The sequence below is a fragment of the Lepidochelys kempii genome, chromosome 28 (assembly GCF_965140265.1).
Source record: "Lepidochelys kempii isolate rLepKem1 chromosome 28, rLepKem1.hap2, whole genome shotgun sequence".
Taxonomy (NCBI): domain Eukaryota; kingdom Metazoa; phylum Chordata; order Testudines; family Cheloniidae; genus Lepidochelys; species Lepidochelys kempii.
In genome coordinates, this window is record NC_133283.1 from 3,999,004 (window position 1) to 4,021,631 (window position 22,628).

Sequence of the window (22,628 nt, forward strand, 5' to 3'; positions counted from 1 at the left end):
TTCTGTTTTGTGTTGTTAAGGATTGAAATGTTCCCCAGGTTACCATTTCATCTGTAACTGGTAACCTCCTACGCAGAAGACAGGTCACTACTTCAACTATGGCATCATGTAGCTTGGGAAACCTCAGCAAACTACAGGCATGTCAGCAACCAGAGCTCTAATCCTTCTGTAATTGGCAGGATTCAAACCCGTGTAGCCAGACCCCAATGGATCTCTAGTCCATTCCCTTAACCACTCAGCCACAACTACTGACTTTTGGCAGCACTCCCACTGCACACTAGTTCTGTTCTCACTGCGTGATCGTTTCCAATTGTTTCCTCAGACCAGCTTCCCCAGCACACTGACGGCTGTGCCATTGTGTCAGTGGGCCCGTGGCTGAACAGCGAGAATTCCTGCCCATTTCCCTGCTGGCTGGAGCATGAGGAGAGTGTGTTTGTGGTTAATGACGTTGTTGTCAACTATTTCCATTCCCCACCTCAACAATTCGGACAGTCCCTTTTCCCGTCGTATCACCAACACCTCAGCGACGACAATAGCAGGGGGCAGGGTTTTGCTGGGATGCTAAGACTTTCCAGGGGGTTGGTGGCACCTTTCTTTCCTCACCAGGGAGTAAACTCTGCTTCTTATTCCATCCTTGACCTTTCAAGGAACAGCAGCAGCAGCAGGAAGAAAGAGGAGAGGGAATATCTCACTGTCAGGGCTGAAGGTGGCCACGTCCTCTCTGTCTGACCATTGCCATTGCAGGAGAGAAGGTTTCAATGGAACTGAATGCCCTGGCTCAGACAAGAGACACAGGGAGGTTTTCCTGTTCATGCATCTGTGCAAAGGGAATTGTGTCGCTGTGTGAAACTGAGGAGGGACATGAAACGCCCACACGGTGGCACAATGCCCTAAAGAATGGGCGTGAAGGAATCAGGCTGAGCAATGATTGAAATGGACTCACCTGGGATTGAAATGACGTTTGTTTCTTTCCCCCACATCACGAGAAATGTGACATTAATTCAGATGCGGGATTGAGGCTTCTTTAGCTCTTTGTAGAAACTTGAACTTGATTCCCAGGAAGGGCAAGAGGGAAAGTCTGGACTCTGGAGCTGCCTTTAGTCCCTGGCTGGGGTCTCCTGAACAATGGAAAATATCCCTTGTTTGCTGCTGCCAAGGGAATCATGGACAGCTGAGACGTCCCTTGGATCAAAGGGGGATGTTGGATGGAATTTATCACAGAACCCTCCCTGCTCCCCAGCGCCCCACAGGGAGAAACTAGAGACGGAGGAGTCATTCCTCACCTGCGCTCCCAGAAGAGCTGCTAGGACTCCTTCCTGCCAGCTACTCACCCCCTGGATTCATCCTCAACTCCTGGGATCTTTCTGCTCCCAAAGCTCCAGAGTCCTGGGGTGGGGAGGGCGTCACTGCGCAGTCTGAAATACAAGGGAGGATTCTGGAATTGAAGGAACAGGGAACAAATAGAGGGGAAAGAAACAGAGAGAAAATGCCTCTTTTCTCTCCCCTTCCCCACCCAGCAAGAAATGTTATCAATGGGGAAACTCCCCACCAGGACCGGACTTAGGGAAAGTGGTGCCCTGGGCAAAACTTGTATTTTGGCACATCCCCACTGCCCCTGGGGGCTCCCCACTCCCCCTTTGCCCCTAGTTCCTGCACTCCCAATGCTTGCACCTCCGTCACCCCTAACCCCTGCCCCCTCCTGTGCCCTAAACCCTACACTGTGTCCCCTTTGCCCGTAACTCCTGCACTCCCCTCCTGTGGCCCCAGCTGCTGCCCCTCTCCTGCACCCCCTTCACCCCAACCCCTGAACCCCCTCCTACACCCATGTGGAGAAACTGAACTGTGTGCATGGAGCAGCTGGCATTGCTGCCTTCTTCTCCCTGGAATGCAGCTCCTCTGTGCACCCCTCTGGGGCTGCAGGGGTGGAGTGGGGCGAGGAGCAACGTCAGAGCTCCCTGCATCCAGGTCACTTTTCTCCCCAGGGCTGGTCATTTTGGCAAAGCGGACCCATCATGCTGCATAGCTAGGCAGAGTAGGCGTCTCTATGCAAACACAGTCTGTTCCTGAAGTCTTTCCCCCAGCTCCTCACTAGATGTGAAGAAGGAGCTCATTCAGACCCTGCTTACACTTAATATTTAAAAACTCCTTATTGTCCCTATCTCTGCTGGCATTAGATTTCTCCTCCTGTCCCTTCTCTGACAGCTCAGATGAGGCAGCTGAGGTGGTTAAGGTGATGGCGTACTAATCCATTGTGCTCTGCATGCATGGGTTTGAATCCCATCCTCATTGGATGCATTTAGTTTTTTCCCCTCCTTGACAAACAACCATCTCCCCTTTGGTACAACCTGGATACTCTCATAAAAAACCAACCTTCCACACAAACTTCCTCGTGGCTGGACTTTACAAAAACTAGACAAGCCATTTACAACACTGTGACGAAGTGGGACTGTTCTTAATGTTTCCTCTGAATAGTGTGGGGGTGCCTCAGTTTCCCCTAGGCAGTTCTTAAGTATCTAGGGGGTGGAGTAAGGGTGTATGATCATTGCAGAGCCCTAGAGGGCAGGTGTGTGCAGGAGTCTGGACACAGAGAATGGCCAACACCCTGTTTCCTGGCAACTGATGGCCTGGGCCCTTCCCCCCTGCAAGATGAGAGCTGAAGGGTTGGAGAACAAAGGAATCAGGTGACCACCTGGCCCGGGAAAGGAACAAAGCCCGGAGGAGGGGGGGCTGGAGGGGGTTTTCAGTTTGGGGCTGGCTGGGACATGGAGTGAAGTACAGACGTGATTGTCTGGCTCACTGCCCCCCAAAATGGACCCAGCTGAGGGGTCCCATTCTCTGCACCTGCAAGCTCTGTTTTAGACCATGTTCCTGTCATCTAATAAACCTTCTGTTTTACTGGCTGGCTGAGAGTCCCGTCTGACTGCGAAGTTGGGGTGCAGGACCCTCTGGCTTCCCCAGGAGCCCCGCCTGAGCGGACTCGCTGGGGGGAAGCGCACGGAGGGGCAGAGGATGCTGAATGCTCCGAGGTCAGACCCAGGAAGGTGGAAGCTGTGTGAGCTGTGTGTCCTGAAGACAGGCTGCTCACAGAAAGGAGACTGCCCCAGGGTCCTGACTGGCTTCATGGGGAGCAGTTCCAGAGCATCGCCCAGGGACTCCGTGACAAACACACTTTGCTTCTCTACAGAAGAAAAAGGACACTAAACTATCTAAACTACTACATGCCACAAGGGGCCACAACAGTCGTTCATTTAACCCACCCAGCAATATTGTTAATCTATCCAACTATACTCTTCGCCCAGCAGAAGAAACTGTCCTATCTCGTGGCCTCTCCTTCTGCCCCTCCACCCCCATGGACATGATACAGTTCTGTGGTGACCTAGAATCCTATTTTCAACGTCTCCGACTCAAGGAATATTTCCAGCACACCTCTGAACAACATACTAACCCACAGAGACCTTCCTACCAAGACTACAAAAAGAAGGATTCTGGGTGAACTCCTCCGGAAGGTCAAAACAACAGACTGGACTTCTACATAGAATGCTTCCGCCGATGTGCATGGGCTGAAATTGTGGAAAAGCAGCATCACTTGTCCCATAACCTCAGCCGTGCAGAACACAATTCTGACATCATAATCAAAAAGGCTGACAAAGGAGGTGCTGTCGTCATCATGAATAGGTCGGAATATGAACAAGAGGCTGCTCAGCAACTCTCCAACACCTCTTTTTACAAGCCATTACCCTCTGATCCCACTGAGAGTTACCAAAAGAAACTACAGCATTTGCTCAAGAAACTCCCTGAAAAAGCACAAGAACAAATCCGCACAGACACACCCCTGGAACCTCGACCTGCGGTATTCTATCTACTACCCAAGATCCATAAACCTGGAAATCCTGGGCGCCCCTCATCTCAGGCATTGGCACCCTGACAGCAGGATTGTCTGGCTATGTAGACTCCCTCCTCAGGCCCTTCGCTACCAGCACTCCCAGCTATCTTCGAGACACCACTGACTTCCTGAGGAAACTACAATCCATTGGTGATCTTCCTGAAAACACCATCCTGGCCACTATGGATGTAGAAGCCCTCTACACCAACATTCCACACAAAGATGGACTACAAGCCGTCAAGAACACTATCCCCGATAATGTCACAGCAAACCTGGTGGCTGAACTTTGTGAATTTTTCCTCACCCACAACTATTTCACATTTGGGGACAATGTATACCTTCAAATCAACGGCACTGCTATGGGTATCCGCATGGCCCCACAGTATGCCAACATTTTTATGGCTGACTAGAACAACGCTTCCTCAGCCCCTACTCTACTTGCGCTACATTGATGACATCTTCATCATCTGGACCCATGGAAAAGAAGCCCTTGAGGAATTCCACCATGATTTCAACAATTTCCTTCCCACCATCAACCTCAGCCTGGACCAGTCCACACAAGAGATCCACATCCTGGACACTACGGTGCTAATAAGCGATGGTCACATAAACACCACCCTATACCGGAAACCTACTGATCGCTATTCCTACCTACATGCCTCCAGCTTTCATCCAGACCACACCACACAATCCATTGTCTACAGCCAAGCTCTATGATAACAACCGCATTTGCTCCAACCCCTCAGACAGAGACAAACACCTACAAGATCTCTATCAAGCGTTCTTACAACTACAATACCCACCTGCTGAAGTGAAGAAACAGATTGACAGAGCCAGAAGAGTTCCCAGAAGTCACATTCTACAGGACAGGCCTAACAAAGAAAATAACAGAACGCCACTAGCCGTCACCTTCAGCCCCCAACTAAAACCCCTCCAATGCATTATTAAGGATCTACAACCTATCCTGAAGGATGACCCAACACTCTCACAAATCTTGGGAGACAGGCCAGTCCTTGCCTACAGACAGCCCCCCAACCTCAAGCAAATACTCACCAGCAACCACATACCACACAACAGAACCACTAACCCAGGAACCTATCCTTGCAACAAAGCCCGTTGCCAACTGTGCCCACATATCTATTCAGGGGACACCATCATAGGGCCTAATCACATCAGCCACACTATCAGAGGCTCGTTCACCTGCACATCTACCAATGTGATATATGCCATCATGTGCCAGCAATGCCCCTCTGCCATGTGCATTGGGCAAACTGGACAGTCTCTATGTAAAAGAATAAATAGACACAAATCAGATGTCAAGAATTAGAACATTCAAAAACCAGTCGGAGAACACTTCAATCTCTTTGGTCACTCGATTACAGACCTAAAAGTGGCAATTCTTTAAGAAAAAAACTTCAAAAACAGACTCCAACGAGAGACTGCTGAATTGGAATTAATTTGCAAACTGGATACAATTAACTTAGGCTTGAATAGAGACTGTGAGTGGATGGGTCATTACACAAAGTAAAACTATTTCCCCATGTTTATTCCCCCTGACCCTCCTCCCCCGCTGTTCCTCAAATGTTCTTGTCAACTGCTGGAAATGGTCCACCTTGATTATCACTTCAAAAGGTTTTCTCCCGCTGCCCCCCAGCTCTCCTGCTGGTAATAGCTCATCTTAAGTGATCACTCTGCTTACAGTGTGTATGGTAACACCCATTGTTTCATGTTCTCTGTGTATATAAATCTCCCCACTGTATTTTCCACTGAATGCATCCGATGAAGTGAGCTGTAGCTCACGAAAGCTTATGCTCAAATACATTTGTTAGTCTCTAAGGTGCCACAAGTCCGCCTTTTCTTTTTGACTAAACAATGTTGCTTCCTGCAAACAAAAACCTTCCCAAGAACTCAGACTTCCCCTACTTTTAATGACATATGTCTAGTTCTGCATATCTTAGATTTTAACTCAAAAGGTAACATCCTCATAATCTCTCCTAAACACCCTGGGATCTCCCCAAATTATTAAAATGCCCCCACCTCAGAAACCAGGTTTCAGAGTAGCAGAAAGGCCACGACAGTGAGCCACACCTAGAGAGTCTAGGCCAAGCTGTTCTGAAGGAGGCAACTCAAACATTTTCTCTCTGCTTCCCTTGGTAAGGTCTGACTGGGAAAACAAAATCCCCCAAATTGAAGATTTTCTGCTGAGAAACCAATACTAGTCTGTTTGGGGACTTTGATTTGAATGGATTATTATTATTCTCTTCTGATCTCTGAATTATTTCAGTTCAGTCTTTGTCCTCCAGATGTGTTTCCAGGTGTTGAGTTGTGGGGGAGAAAGGCCAAGTCATGATGTCTCTTCCCCTCTTTCATAGTTTCTTCCAACTTTCTAGAAAGCTCCTTTGCTAGGATGTGAGTCAAGCAGTGTCCATTGTCTCTGTGCTATCTTGGAGAAGTCTGCATTGTACACGGTTCCTGGGATAGACCTTGGGAGTGTGGATACCTTTAACGGGCCAGCAGCAAGTCTGGCTTTTCCATTGACGCACCTGAAAGGCTGGTGGTGGGCATTTCCCAACCTCATAACCTATTTCAATAACGCACCCAGAGTAAAACTTCATCACTTCCCAGACAAGGCTAGCATACGCCATCCAACCCGGTATTAACGTTCAACAGATCAAGACTTTTACAATGATACCTCACAAGGCAGACTTTGTACAAAACATAACATCATTATATGAGAGTGGTGAATATGGGGCTTCCAAGGTGCTCCTTTGCGCACAGCATGCCACACCTGGGCTTACACTGCAAAGGAGAGGAACCCTTAGGGTATGTCTACACTACAAAATTAGGGCGATTTTATAGAAGTCGATTTTTCGGAAGCAGTTTTATACAGTCGATTGTGTGTGTCCCCCTTAAGCGCATTAAGTCGGTGGAGTGCGTTCACAGTACCATGGCTAGCGTCGACTTTTGGAACGGTGCACTGTGGGTAGCTATCCCACAGTTCCCGCAGTCTCCACTGACCATTGGAATTCTGGGTTTTTCCAATGCCTGATGGGGAAAAAACGTTGTACCAGGTGGTTTTGGGTACATGTCGTCAGTCACCCTTCCTTCCCACCCTCCGTCCATGAAAGCAACGGCAGACAATCATTTTGCACCCTTTTTCCTGGATTGCCCATGCAGACACCATAGCACTGCAAGCATGGAGCCCGTTCAGATCACCGCTGCAGTTGTGAGCATTGTAAACACCTCGCACATTATCCTGCAGTTTATGCAGAACCTGCAAAACCAGGTGAGGAGGAGACAGCAGCGGGATGACGAGAGTAATGAGGACATGGACATGGACTTCTCTCAAAGCATGGGCCCTGGCAATTTGGACATCATGGTGACATTGGGGCAGGTTCATGCCGGGGAACACTGATTCTGGGCCTGGGAAACAAGCACAGACTGGTGGGACCACATAGCGTTGCAGGTATGGGATGTTTCCCAATGGCTGTGAAACTTTCGCATGCTTAAGGCCACTTTCATGGAACTTTGTGACTTGCTTTCCCCTGCCCTGAAGTGCAAGAATACCAAGATGAGAGCAGCCCTCACAGTTCACAAGCGAGTGGCGATAGCCCTGTAGAAGCTTGCAACGCCAAACAGCTACCGGTCAGTCGGGAATCAATTTGGAGCGGGCAAATCTGCTGTGGGGGCTGCTGTGATCCAAGTGGCCAACGCGATCACTGAGCTGCTGCTATCAAGGGTAGTGACTCTGGGAGATGTGCAGGTCATAGTGGATGGCTTGGCTGTAATGGGATTCCCTAACTGTGGTGGGGCGATAGACGAAATGCATCTTGGGACCGGACCACCTTGGCAGCTAGTATATAAACTGCAAGGGGTACTTTTCCATGGTCCTGCAAGCACTAGTGGATCACAAGGGACGTTTCACCAACATCAGTGTGGGATGGCCGGGAAAGGTGCATGGTGCTCGCATCTTCACGAACGCTGGTCTGTTTGAACAGCTGCAGGAGGGGACTTAATTCCCAGACCAGAAAATAACTGTTGGGGATGTTGAAATGCCTATAGTTATCCTTGGGGACCCAGCCTACCCCTTAATGCCATGACTCATGAAGCCATACACAGGCACCCTGGACAGTAGTAAGGAGCAGTTCAACTACAGGGTGAGCAAGTGCAGAATGGTGGTAGAATGTGCATTTGGATGTTTAAAGGGTTGCTGGCGGAGTTTACTGACTGGGTTAGACCTCAGCGAAACGAATATTCCAATTGTAATTGCTGCTTGCTGTGGGCTCATAATATCTGTGAGAGTAAGGGGGGAGATGTTTATGGCAGGGTGGGAGGTTGAGGCAAATTGTCTGGTGGCAGATTTTGCATGGCCAGACACCAGAGCGATTAGAAGAGCACAGCTGGGTGTGCTGCGCAACAGAGAAGCTTTGAAAACCAGTTTCATGACTGGCCAGGCTACGGTATGACAGTTCTGTTTGTTTCTCCTTGATGAAAACCCACCCCCTTGGTTGACTCTACTTCCCTGTAAGCCAATCACCCTCCCCCCTTCGATCACAGGTTGCAGAGGCAATAAAGTTTCAAAATCATGCATTCTTTATTAGTTCATTACATAAATAGGGGGATAACTCGCAAGGCAGGCCGGGAGGGGTGGGGGAGGGGGGAGACACCAGGTGGAGTAGTGGATGAGGGGAGGAGGGAAGGACAATGCCACACTACAGTTCAAAACGTATTGAATAGACAACTAGAGAAAAAGTGGGCCAAATGTTTAGGGTATATTTGCAGAGAATATGTGTCACAAACTATACAATTAATAACATGAGAAAAACACCAAGATCGGAGGGGATTTTATTTTGCTATTAAAGAACTAGTGGGAAAGAGGGACTGTTTGAGTAGATTTTATATGAGTGTCCAATACATAAACAGAAAGTGATGGTCCCCCCACTGCCACCGTTCACATGGGCAGCAGGGAGCCCTTTGAAGAGCTCATTTAAGAGGGCAAGGAAGTGGGAGCTGGAGGGCTCCCTGGGTGAGGTGAGAGGCCAGTAGTGGGGGATGGGCAGGTGACTAGCAACTGATGGCTGGGGGCAACTGTGTTTGCAGTTAGGGGGCAGCAACTAGGATTGGGAAACCGGGGTCTGGGGCAGTCCCCATGGGGGACACGTGCTCCTCCCTTCCCTGCCCATCCCCACTCCAGGGGCAGCCATGTTTTGGGGAATGACTCCGGGCAACAATTTCCCACCTAAACAAGGACAAATCACTGCAGATAAAATGGGTGGGAACCCCCCCCCCCCAAATGGGAGGAGATTTTAAACGGACATTTGAGAATTAGGGAGAGACGGGGGGGGGGGGATGAGGAGAGACGAGAGAGCGGATCATTTGAGGGGAAAGGGGGGGAATCGCCCCGGAGTTTGCAGCCACGTGTGAGATGCTGAGAGAGAAAAGGGGACGAGCCGGAGGGAATTTGTATCGGGGCTGAGAGGCGAGTGGCACAAACAGGGACAGGATCCAATTAACTCCCCCCCTTCCCCCGCCCGGGGAATTCAACCCCCCCCCGGCTACTCCGGCTTCTGCCCCCCCCCCGCCCGACACCCCCCAGGGGACCCCCCCCCGCCGGGCCCCAGTCTCTGCCCCCCCCATCCCAGCGGGGCCGGGGGCAGATCCTGGCGGCGGCTCCGCTGGGGCTGAGGCAGCCCCGAGGCTTCTCCCCGGTTCCCGGGGGCAGAGAGTCGCTTCCCCCCCCCCGGGGTCTCTCACTCACCGGGGGGCTCCGGCTGCGGGCGGGGGCGGGCAGAGCCCGGGGGGCTGGTCCCGGCTGGAGAAACCCCCCCCGGCCGGGCACGGAGGGGTTAATGACGGGCCCCCCCAGCACAGACCCCGCGGGGGGGAGCAGCCGCTGCCCAGCCCGGGCTCCCGGGTCCCGGCAGCGTCTGGCCCGAGCCCCGCCCCTAGGAGCTGCCCCGCCCCCGGGCCGTGCCCGAGCCCCGCCCCCAGGAGCTGCCCCGCCCCCGGGCTCTGGGCTTTGTTCTCCCGGCCCCCCCAAGGTGCTCCCCCCCCCCGCTCTGGGCCCGGCTGCAAACCCTGCTGGGGCGCACACTGAGCATGCGCAGAAACACCTGCTGAAACCCTCCCTTACCTGGGCTGGAGAGGGCGGAAGCGCGCCCCGGGGCAGGCTGGGAGTTGTAGTTCCTGACTCTCCCGGGAGCGGAAGTGACCCGCTCACCGGCTGCTGTGGGGCGGGGCTGAGCCGAAGGGTCTGTGCCGGGGAGACCTTCATCCACCCCGCGGGCCCGGCCCGGGCCCCGCCCGCCCCGCTGCGGAGCTGCAGCTTCCAGGTACCGGAGCGAGCCCCGGGGCCGGCCGGTGACGCTGCCCCAGTGTCCGGGGGGGGGACCAGCCCCCCCGGGGTCCCTGCGTGGGGCCGGGCGGGGGGAGACCTGGGGAAAGGGGCGGGGGGAAAATGTCGGCGCAGCCCGGACATGGCCGGGGGGGGGGAAGAGCCGGGGCCCCCCGAGGGGCGGGGAGGGAAAGGGGGGGGCTGAGATCCCCTCGGATTTACCGCCCCCCCCGCTCCCGCCCTGCCCCCTTTCTCTCCCGGCAGCAGCCCGGGTGACCCCCCCCTTCCCCCACCTCCCTGAGACGGGCTCTGCCCCCCCCCCCGGACCCCGTTTCCTCCCCACTTCGCCCGTGGCCAGTTCAAATCTCCGCCTGGGGGGGGGTGACCCCCCCACTTTACCTGCAGTGACTTGTCCCGGTTTAGGGGGGAATCGTTCCCCGGAGTGATTTCTGAAACGGGCAGAGGGGGGCAGAGCCCCGGGACAGGGGCTGGGCTGGGAGGGCCCAGGAAGGGGAGGGAGGAGCAAGGGCCCCCCCCATGGAGACGGCCCAGTCCTCGGTTTCCCAGCCCCCGCTACTTCCCCGCCCCCACCCTGCCCAACCCAGCAGCCCCCCGACCCCCCCAAGACACCGCCGGCTAGTCACATTGCCAGACCCCACAGCCAGTGACCGTCTGACTCCAGCCCCACTCCTTTCCCCTGTGAAAGCCACATCACCCAGGGCTCCCTGCCGGCCATGTGAGTGTGGGGCAAGAAGAATCCATCCCACTCTGTTGTTGGTTGAATATCGCTGTATAATCCCCTCAAATCTCCCCTCTTTTCTCTTGAACTGGTGACATAAAATCTCCCCAGATGTTGTTGCTTCTCTCTTATATTGCAAAAGAAAAGGAGGACTTGTGGCACCTGAGAGACTAATAAATTTATTTGAGCATAAGCATAAGTCTCTCAGGTGCCACAAGTCCTCCTTTTCTTTTGCGATTACAGACTAACACGGCTGCTACTCTGAAACATCTCTTTTATTGGCAAATATTTCGTTTGTGCCCCATTTTCTCCTCAGTTCTGAAATACTGATATCAAATTCTTGAAAATCTTCCCGCTTTTCTCTCCAGGTGTCTCACTGGTTTATTATCCCTGGAGATTTTCCCATCTAATTATCTGAGAACATCAAACCTTCTCAGGTGTTGCCCTTTCCTCAACTTTCAATATTGATTGCTGTAAAACCCTTGTGAATTTTGCCCTTTACTCTCTAGCTTGACCTGAAATCCATTCAAATTTTACCTCTTTCCCTTGTGTCAACTCCTGCTAGAAAATTCCTCAAACTTTTCCCACTTTCCTCTAACTTGTGATAAGGATGCTAAAGTTCTCTATATTTGAAGCCTTTTCTTTTTGTTACAAAACACAGATTTCAAACATCAGATGTTACTACTTCCCGTATTATTATCCAGCTCTGATTTAAAAAGAAATCCTCACTGTTTTGGAGGTGCTCCTCATGGGTTTTAATTGCAGACTCTTCTACTTTTTTGGAGGGAACCTGTTGCCTGACTCTTTCTCCATGTTGGAGGTTGCAGGGTTACCTTCGCTCCCAGACCTCCCCAGTCGGATGCTTGGAATCCCACCCTCTCCCTCAGATCAGGCTCTGTATCTCTCCTCCCCACCCCAATCCCTCCCTGTACAAACTCAGACAGAGATCTGGGCCCCTGGTGTGCTGGAGATGGTACAGACCTCGAGAGATCAGGCCCCCCCATTGTGGAAGGCTCTGCACAGACCCTGACCAAGAGCTGGATCCGCATTGTGACAAATATGGCACAAACTGTGACTGAGGTCATGGCTCCTATCGTACTAAACATGGCTCTGACCTGGACTGAGCTCAGGGCCCCCAGTGTGCCGGGTTCTGCACAGACCTTGACCAAGTTTGGGGCACTCCTTCTGCCTGGTGCTGCAGGGTCCAAGAACAGGGTCCCCGTTGTGCCACACACTGCAGAGACCCCGACTGACATCACAGACCCTCTTTCGATGTTCCCTCTCATTTTTCCCATGCATGTGTAGAATGAGTTTTGTTATGCGTCTCAATATGGCGGAGATGTGTGACGGGAGTAGGGCTGAGGGTTTCAGAGTGTGGGAGGGGACGAAGGGCTGGGGTCAAGGGTCGGGATGTGGCGGGAGGGGGTGTGAGGACTCCGGCTGGGAGTGCAGACACCCCCCCTACCCCCGCACTCTCTCCCTGCAGCAGCATCTGGGTTGGGGGGGAAAGGTGCTTCTCCCTTTCCGCGGCAGCTCTTGGGCTGCAGCTGGGCAAGAGGTGCCTCTCCCTGGCAGCTACGGGACTGGGGGAGAGCATTTCTCCCTGCTCCGGCAGATCCAGGGCTGGGGAGAGGCACCTATCCCCGGCTGCAGCAGCTATGGGGCTGGGGAAGAGTGTCTTTCCCTGCCATGGCAGGTCTGGGGCTGGGGGAGAGACATCTCTCCTTGCTGCAGCCCTGAGCACTGCACAGCCCTTGATAAGCTGCTCCGCGGCCGCACAGCTTAGAGGGAACTTAGCTCTCTTTTGCCAGGCGCTACATAAACCCCCATCTCAGATCAGGTCCTCTGTTGTACAGGGCCCTGCACAAACCCTGACCAAGATCAGGGTCCCCATTGTGACAGGTGCTGCACACACCAAGGGTATGTCCACCCTGCCATTAAAAACCCACAGCTGGCCCATGCCAGCTGACTCAGGCTCACAGGGCTCGGGCAAAGGGGCTGTTTAATTGCAGTGTAGATGTCTGGGCCTGGGCTGGAGCCAGGCTGTAGGACCGTGGGAGGATGCCAGACCTTGGACTGGTGCCCGAGGAGGTGTAGTGTGTAAAACTGCTCTCCGTCTTAATTTGCTACTTAGGATGTACTGAGCATGCCCACATGAACTGACTGAGCATGCTCAGTAACATCTTCTGAAGCCACTGCCCTTCACCCTGCCCTTACTTGGCATCAGATTGCACGGACTGCTTTTTACAGGGGTTAAAATGGGGCAAAGGGGGTTGGCCAGGGTCTGAGCAGGGCGTGGAAATTGCCTGGGGGGAGTGGGGGTGTCAAGCAGCTGGAGGCAGGGTTAGGATAGGGGCTGAGGGGCAAAATCAGGGATCGGGGGAAAGGAGCCGGGGTTAAGCCCAGGGGAAAGGCGCTGCCAGATGGTGCCAGAGGGCAAAACCCCGGCACAGGCAGGGACAGAGCGGGTCACAGTTACCCTGGTGGACTGAGACACGAGTGTTTGTAAAAATAGGGTGGGGGGGGGCAGAGAGGCTTTTTTTTTTTTTAACAAAGAATCCCTTATCAGTGTGTCTGGCTGCATGAAGTGTCGTAGCAGTTCACAAATTTGTCTTATCTGCTGCTGGGATTCCCTGAATTACTCTTAGCACTGCATCATTTACCTTTGATAGGAACTGCTTCTGCCATAAAAAATTTCAGGTGAGCATAGATCACCCTGAGGAAGGTAAATAGGAAATCCCAAATACTTCTCTCTCCTTTCTACCTAGCCCCCAGAGACTAAAATATACCTGCATGGAGACAAAGCCATTTGGCTCATCCTTACCCTGCAGATGTCAAAACCTCTTTCTGAACAAGCCCTTTCATCTCCAATGAGATATTACCCCACAAACTTGCTGGAATCTATGCTCCCTTTGATCAGAAACCTTTCTCAGTCAAGGCAACAGGACAAGTGAATTGCTGCCCATGCCTGCCTGCTGAGTTGATGAACTGTAACGATCAGAGATCGCACCATCATAGAAGTATACTGAAGGCAGGTTAGAGGTACACCAGTCTGGGAATGTCTAGGGATACTTGGTGCTGTCTCATTACACGAGGCTTGAGTAGACGACCTCTCAATGCCTACGTTGAACTAATTCTGTTTTGTGCTGTGCCGTGTTCTACCCTGAGCTGTTTTGCTTTGTGCCATTTGGAACTGTTATCACACCATGCTGTGTTGCATAGTTTTATGGTACATTGTTTTCTCTCAGGTTGGTTTGTGCCTGTGTTGTGGTTTGTTTTGAGCTGAGTTCTTTTGTGGAGTGTACTTTTGTCCTAGGTTGTATTAGTTTGCATTGTGTTGCTTTGATCTCCTTTGTATTTGGTCATTTGATGTTGTGGAGTGTATGGGTTTTTGGGGGGAGGAGCGGGGGGAGCTGAATTGCCTGACATTATGTTGCGGTGGGGATTTTTCTGTATGTTGTGGTTTTGTACATATATATTGCATAGCATCATAGAAATGTAGGGCTGGACAGGACCTCAAGATGTCATCAAGTCCAGCTCTCTCTGCCAAGACAGGGCCAAGTATATGTAGATCATCCTTGACACAGGTTTCTCCTCCCTGTTCTTAACAACCTCCACAGCCACCCTTGTGAGCCTGTTTCAGAGCTCAACTACCTTAGCTCTGGTGACACCCACACAGATTTTAGTGGTGAGCAGCTCTGGAGAGAGAGGAGACCCCAGGGAGTGGGCAGCTGGGTGAATAGACTAAAGTTGGGAGGAGAAACATTAACGTGTCCAAGGTCACCCAGGCTGTCCGTGAGAGAGCTAGAAATAGATCCCAGTTCTAGTGCCGCCGTACTGCTGTTGTGGGTACTGAAGGTCTCTGCCACACTGGTGTTTTAGGCACTGGTGAAAACCCGTAGTGTAGACAGAATTTACACGAGTGCACTCTGATTGGCACTGGTGCACCATGTCCCAGTTTGAAGGCTTGCGGCGGTGGGGGGAATAGTGACCTCACTGAGGCCAGGGGCTGGCTGAACAGTGCAGCTGGTAACAGAGGGGCAGCCTTGAGTGTTGGAGGTATAAGCCAGGAGCACAGCCCCCCAGGACTGGACACTGACTTTTCCTGACCCATGACACGTCCCCCACCAGCTGCGTGCAGTGACTGCAGCTGAGCTGCCCTGCCAAGACAGCCCGTGCATCCATGGACAAACCACCTCTTCCTGCAGCCTAAAACAATGGGGTCTGGGGACCTTTCCAAGCTGCAGGTGACTGGGCTCTAGAGTTACTGGGGTCTGTTCCTGGCTCTGTCACTGACCTGCTTGTTGACCTTGGGGAAGTCACATCCCCTCTCTGTCTTCCTCCTACCTATTGTCTGCTTGGATTATGATCTCTTTGGTGCAAGGACTGTCCCTCTCTGTATGTGTAGCGCCCAGGACAATGGGGGTGCTGATCTCAATCAGGTTCTCTGCCATGCGCAGCTCAATGGGGCCCTGGTCTCCATTACTGTCTCTGCAACGCAAAGCATAGTTTATAGGCTCACAGACTTTAAGGCCAGAAGGGACCAATCATGATCATCTAGTCTGATGTCTTGCACATCGCAAGCCACAGAACCTCACTCACCCACTCCTGTAATAGACTCCTAACCTCGGGCTGAGTTAATGAAGTCCTCAAATCATTATTTTGTAACTTGGCTTCAAGTTACAAAAAAATCCACCATTTACACTAGTTTAAACCTGCAAATGACCCATGCCGTGCCCCAAGCTGCAGAGGAAGGCAAAAAAAAAAAACAGCCCAACCCCAGGGTCTCTGCCAATCTGAGTCTGGGCAAAATTCCTTCCCATCCCAAACATGGCAATCAGTTAGACCCTGAACATGTGGGCAAGACCCAGCAGCCAGACACCTGGGAGAGAATTCTCTGTCGTAACTCAGAGCCCTGCCCATCTAGTGTCCCATCACTGTCCTTTGGAGATAGGCTACCTGCCATTGGAGGCAGTCCCATCGTACCAATCCCTCCAGAAAGTTATCAAGCTCAGTCTTGAAGCCAGTTAGGCTTTTTGCTCCCACTGCTTCCCTTGGGAGGTTGTTCCACAACTTCACTCTGATGGTTAGAAACCTTTGCCTAATTTCAAGCCAAAACTTATTGATGGCCAATATCCATTTTTTCTAGTGCCAAAATTGGTGCTTAACCTAAATAACTCCTCTCCTTCCCTGGTATTTATTCTTCTGATGTATTTATAGAGAGCAATCCTATCTCCCCTCAGCCTTCTTTTGGTTAGGCTAAAGAAGCTGAGCTCTTTGAGATGCCTCTCATAAGGCAGATTTTTCCATTCCTCGGATCATCCTAGTAGCCCTTCTCTGCACCTGTTGCACTTTGAATTCATTCTTCTAAAACATGGGTGAGCAGCATTGCTCACAGTATTCCAGATGAGGTCTCATTGGTGCCTTGTATTACAGTACTTATTGCAAAAATTATTGCACTATTAATTTTCATCCCATTTCTATTACTCCAGCTTTCAAGGTCATGCAGATATTCCTGTCCTCCTCCATATTGGCAGTCCCTCCCAGCTTTGTGTCACACTCCCACTTTTTGTGCCAAGGTCACTAATAAAAATGTTGAATAAGATTGGTCCCAGGACTGATCTCTGAGGAATTCCACTAGTAACCTCCCTCCAGCCTGACAACACACTGTTCAGTATGACCCCCTTTTAATCTGATGCTTTTGGTCTCTCACATCACTGGGATTCCCAGAACAAATTGTGAATTACTTAATTAAAAAGCGGCACCTTCCTGATCTCAAAACATGTAACCAATTCCTTGTCGACCTTTCAGTTCTCGTATTAATCCCCATCTTCTCTAGTTTAACGAATAGTTTCCCCTGTGGAAATTCCTGACATCCAAGTAGATGAGAGCTACTGCATTTCCTGTGTCCAAAAAATTAGTTACCTTCTCACAGAAGGAGATTGGGTTTCTCTGGCAGGAGCTACGTTTTGTAACACCATGTTTTCTTTATTTATAGTGCTGAAGGCTGGAAGGAGCTGTTTGCAATAGGCTGAGAAAAGCCATGTGGAGACGGGGGAAGGGGGTGATAGACAGTGTGGAGGTGGGGGAAGGGATGCGGTGTTGGAGGTGTATCTGGGATTTTGTATTTGGGACATTGCCAACTGTGCCCACATATCAGACATGTCCTTGCCTACAGACAGCTCACCAGCAACCACATACCACACAACAGAACCACTAACCCAGGAACCTATCCTTGCAACAAAGCCCGTTGCCAACTGTGCCCACATATCTATTCAGGGGACACCATCACAGGGCCTAAGAACATCAGCCACACTATCAGAGGCTCGTTCACCTGCACATCCACCAATGTGATATGTGCCAGCAATGCCCCTCTGCCATGTACATTGGTCAGACTGGACAGTCTCGACGTAAAAGAATAAATGGACACAAATCAGATGTCAAGAATTATTCATAAACCAGTCGGAGAACACTTCAGTCTCTCTGGTCACTCGATTTCTGATCTCAAAGTGACTATCCTTCAACAAAAAAACTTCGAAAACAGACTCCAACGAGAGACTGCTGAATTGGAATTAATTTGCAAATTGGATACAATTAACTTAGGCTTGAATAGAGACCGGGAATGGTTGAGTCATTATAAAAAGTAACCTATTTCCCTTTGTTTATTCTCCCCCCCCCCACACATACACACACTGTTCCTCAGATGTTCTTGTTAAACCCTGGATTTGTGCTGGAAATGGCCCACCTTGATTATCATACACATTGTAAGGAGAGTGATCACTTTAGATAAGCTATTACCAGCAGGAGAGTAGGGTGGGGGGAGAGAAAACCTTTTGTAGTGATAAACACCCATTTTTTTCATGGTCTGTGTGTATAAAAACATCTTCTGTATTTTCCACAGTATGCACCTGATGAAGTGGGCTGTAGCTCACGAAAGCTTATGCTCAAATAAATTGGTTAGTCTCTAAGGTGCCACAAGTACTCCTTTTCTTTTTTTGTGAATACAGACTAACACGGCTGTTACTCTGAAGTTCATTAATGAAAGCACACCAATTATTGACTGCTTTGTGTCTTAGTGGTTCTCAAACTCGTTCTGGTGACCCCTTTCACACAGCAAGCCTCAGAGGGCGACCCCCCTGCGTAAATTAAAAACACTTCTTTATATATTTGACACCATTATAAATGCTGGAGGCAAAGTGAGGTTTGGGGTGGAAGCTGACAGCTTGCAACCCCCCTCCCCCCATGTAATAACTTCCCGACCCCCAGTTTGAGAATCTCTGGTGTTCATAAGCATCTGATTAAGCACCTAATTAAAACTGTACCACTGTAAATGAAAATGCATCAACAAAGCTTAGTTCCAATGTATTTAAATGTGAATGAAAAGTTTCTAAATTAAATACATGGCAGGATGGTAAACGGGGAAATTACACAGAAGTGCCTCTACCCAGTCCTGTTGACTTCTAGTCCCAACCCGCCCATAAGTTCTGGCCTCTTGGTCAACTTTGTTCCCAGTCCCACATCAGCTGTGCTCACTCCCAGCCTAATCCATTTCTACTACAGTTCTTCATCCCCCTCACCCAGGCAGGGGGTGGTGCTGAGTTACTGACAGTTACTGACTTACAGCCCCTAAGGCATGTGCGTGTGCTAATCACTGTCTCACATCCTGGGGCTATTTAGATTTCAGGGAACGATTTATCAGAGTTACTGACTCTGGGAGGTGGGGGAGAGAAGAGGCTGAGAGGGAGTTTGCTCCCCACGCTCTGTAGGGCCATGTTCAACCCTGCTGGCCTCCATGTTACCTCATCCTCCACCCTCCCCCATGTGTCTCTGCTCATGCATCAGAGTGTCACCTTCTGATCATAATGCCGCTGGCCTCAGCAGAGCTCCCAGACAGGAGCTACTTCACGATGGGGTTATGGTACTGAGAGTCAAATACATCACAGGGAGGGTGTAATTATCCTCAAAGCAAGCATTACAGTCCAGGAAGTGAAAGAATTCAAGTACTTCATTACTTAAAATTATGTTTGAAAGGATTGGATTTTTATGAATAAATTGCAGTAAATGTTGATTTCACTGTACACACAGAGATGAAAGTATATTTATATACGTAAAATACAGAAATGCCTCTGGAGAGTGTCAAGTTTGATTTACACTGTATATTTTGCATGTGACACTGACAATTTGTTTTGTACAATGTTATGATTTGGCTTTTGGAATCTCAACATTTACTGTAATTAAATAATTGTCTGACCATCCCCATAACTTCCCACCGCTCTGAACAATGAAATTGTAAACATTAAAAAAAGGACTTAAAATAAATATTGATATCATCTCTTGAAACTGAAAAAAGAAATAGACAAACTGAATTTTCCCAAACCCACTTAACAGCCATCAGAATATGCTAGGGGATGGAAATTCACACCTAAGGCACCCAAGCTTAATTCTGCCCTGTAGTGACACTCAGCAATCGCCATAGGGCTACGAATAAGGCATTTTACTATATAAAGTTCCAGATTAGGTTATACCGACTTGTCCATGCTCAGCGGCTTCTGGAACTTGGTTCAAGGTATTTACATGTTTCCCTGGCCTGTTCTTAAAAGTGCTGCTATAGAAAGTGGGGAGGGGCAGAAACTCACTGCAGGATCAGTAGCAGAATCTCTTCGCTATTTACAGCTCATTGGAAGAAGTGCGGGGATTGGTGGGTGTCTGGGGATTTAATAACACGCACTCGTATCCTAGTTCTTAATGAATTGTCATTTTACAATTCCCATAACCCACTAATTATCCCTGGCTGTCCCTGGCAGTCTGAGGAGGGAGTGCTAGTAAACTGCTTTGGCCGGTGTGGAACCTAAGGCACAAGGATCTTTCAGTGGCTGGCTCAGTGTCATCCACTTCACTGGATAAATCCCTGGTTGCTGGGCTCTGCAGCAGGGTGGGGAGGTGAATTCCACCCCCCATTCCTAGGTATAGACCCCCTCTACAATCCTCACCCTGATCTCGGACACTACCCCAACCTTCCCCTGGACCCACTTGATGCTACCAGAGCCATCTGCCATGGGACCTAGACGGAGCAGAAGCCTAGCCCCACAACTGCTACCCCTGCTGACAGCCCTGCTGTGCTGGAGTTGACCTGGCTTTCCAGACTGTAGAAGGATCTAGCAGTTTGAGGACCCAGCCTGTGTACCCACCACACACACACTTCCTCACAACACACATTCCAGGATGGGGAAGGACCATCTGGGCTGGCTGCAGTCTCCCCTTGCTGCTGTGAGAGGAGTGGGGTGGTCCCTCATACAGGACAGAAGCATACCCAGGGGCAGAAGGGAAATGTTGTTTCTTCCAGGGGCTTGAAAATGTTTGGTTTAGAGTCCTGAGCTCTGTCTTCCTGTTTTTCTCCTTCTGCCACCTTCAGATCTCTTAGAGAGACAAGGTGGATGAGGTAATTTTTAGGACCAATTAAAAATACCTCTCTTTGATATCCGGGGACCTACATGGCTACAACAACTCTTTTCCCGTTGTACCCCCTCCCACTGTCTCCTCCCCCTCGGCTGAGACTGTCCCATGTTTTTGGAAAATAAGGGTTCAGTCCTGTCACTGGATTGGGTCTTGCCAGCACTAATGGGAGTGAAAGCCTGTGTGCATTAACGACAGCAGCAGCTCTGGGACTCGGAGACACAGGGAGAAGAGATGGGAGTGAGCAGGCTATGTTTGTGCAGGGTGTGAGTTACTCATGTGGGAATTCTGCAGCACTGTGTACACGCAGAATTCGTGTCCAGCGCAGAATTTCTTTTTTTTTCTTTTGCATGAAGAAGATACGTTCTGCCCCGAGAAGTGCTGTAGTTCTGCCTTTAACCCACTAGAGGCCCCTGTGGCACCAGAACAGCTGGCAGCCAGCCGGGTTCATCTTGGTGGGAAATTGTTGCCCCAAGCAATACCCCAAATGGGAAGAGAGTTAGTGGGTGCAACTTGGGAGAGTCCTGAGACATGGCTCCCTCTGGGGGTGGGGAGAGGGTGGTCATTCTCTACGCGCAAGAGGGTGCGGAAGGGGCACAGGAGGAGCAAGTGTCCCCCATGGAGATTGCCCAGTCCCAGCTGCTTCTACCTGCACCATACACCCAAACCTCTTCACCCTCCCAACTCTCAGCTACCAGTCTTCCCTCGTTGCTACCCCTTCCTGACTGGCAGAGAACATCTAAGCCAGGAGTGCGTCAGGGCTCAACCCTCTGGCTGAGGCCTTGGGGCACTTTCTTCCTCTCTCAGGGTACCAGATGAAATAGCAAAAGAGCCAACTGTCAGCAAACAAGGGTAAATAAAGGAACAAAAGAAAAGAAATGGAGGTGGGAACTTTGGACAGATCCCCTCAGACTATGGGCCCCTTTTACTTCTGGGGGCGCTTGGAGCCTCTCAGTCCCCTTCAGAGTTGACTGGGTCTCCAGCACAAGTTTCAGCCTGCTCCCCCTTTGAGCTCCGGGTATCTCCACCCTCCCTCTGTGAAGGCCAGAGCCCCGAATACTGCCAGCCCTCTCTTTGGGGCTGGAGATGCTTCACAGATGGTTCCCTTCCCAGGGTTGCTCCCCTCTGAGTAGAGTAGGTGTCTCCTGTTAACTCCTGCTCCAGTCCTGACATGGTTTGCAGGTGTGGAGGAGCTGGGCCAGTCTAGACTACAGTGGCAGTTTAACCCCTTCTGTGCCAGCGTGGGTTTTATATAGCCCTTCAGAGGCACCCTGGCCCAGGGAATGGCCCCCTATCAGCCTCATGCCTGATGTGGTGGGGTGACCCACTGGCAGCATTGCCTTTGAGGGTGCTTCTCCCACTCCCTCCCCTCCCCCTTTACTGCCACCACAATGCCTGTCCCCTTCATTTCCTGAGGGGTGACCCCCAGAAAGTGTGTGTTGTTATCCCTTTCCCTACCCCTCCCCCCCCAGGATCCATTGTGCACCCTCTGTCACTCACCTGTGTCTCAGGAGACAAGGTGGGTCATGGGGCACGGGTGATGCTATGCTGGAGATCCATCATCACTGAGGGAGTGTCAGCCTTGACCCTCCCTGAAGGTTGCTGGGATGCTGATGTGCACTGGAGGAGAACTGGAGCTTGGATGAGCCCACAGACCAGGGGTGGCCAACCTGGGGCTCCAGAGCCCCATGCGGCTCTTCAGAAGTTAATCTGCGGCTCCCTGTCTAGGCATCCACTCTGGGGCTGGAGCTACAGATGCCAACTTTCCAGTGTGCCGGGGGGTGCTCGCTGCTCAACCCCTGGCTCTGCCACGGGCCCTGCCCGCACTCTAGCCCTTCCTGCCCGCTCCCCCCAGAGCCTCCTATGTGCCACGACACAGCTGTTGGGGAGGGAAGAGTGGCTGGTGGGTGGGAGGCGTTGGGAGCGGGTGGGGAGCTAATGATGTATTCCTGTGGCTCTTTGGCAATGTACATTGGTAAATTCTGGCTCCTTCTCAGGCTCAGGTTGGTCCCCCCTGCCATAGACCATTTGGCCCACACTGTGTCACCGTAAAGCCTGCTCTACATTCCTGCAAATTGCTGCTGGTGGCGTTGCACCCATAAGTCTCTGTAACGCTGTCTTCAGTAACCCGAGAGCAGGAGCACCAGCCTCAGGCAGACTGGTAAGAAGGACGACACAAACCCCAAATTGGTTGTGAGGTCGATATGTAGATTTCACCA

The 22,628-nt window shown here is 51.1% G+C and overlaps 2 protein-coding genes across 8 annotated transcripts in view; both read left to right on the forward strand.

The window, feature by feature from the left end:
- The window catches only part of LOC140904199 (uncharacterized), a 302,914-nt gene that overhangs the window by 41,256 nt on the left and 239,030 nt on the right, over positions 1–22,628 (forward strand). The window lies entirely within an intron of this gene.
- The window catches only part of LOC140904234 (uncharacterized), a 38,298-nt gene continuing 25,779 nt past the window's right edge, over positions 10,110–22,628 (forward strand). For all 4 annotated transcript variants that reach the window (XM_073326680.1, XM_073326682.1, XM_073326681.1 and 1 more), the window contains exon 1: positions 10,110–10,215. The gene's annotated coding sequence lies outside the window, so the exon portion shown is untranslated. The remainder of the gene's footprint in view (positions 10,216–22,628) is intronic.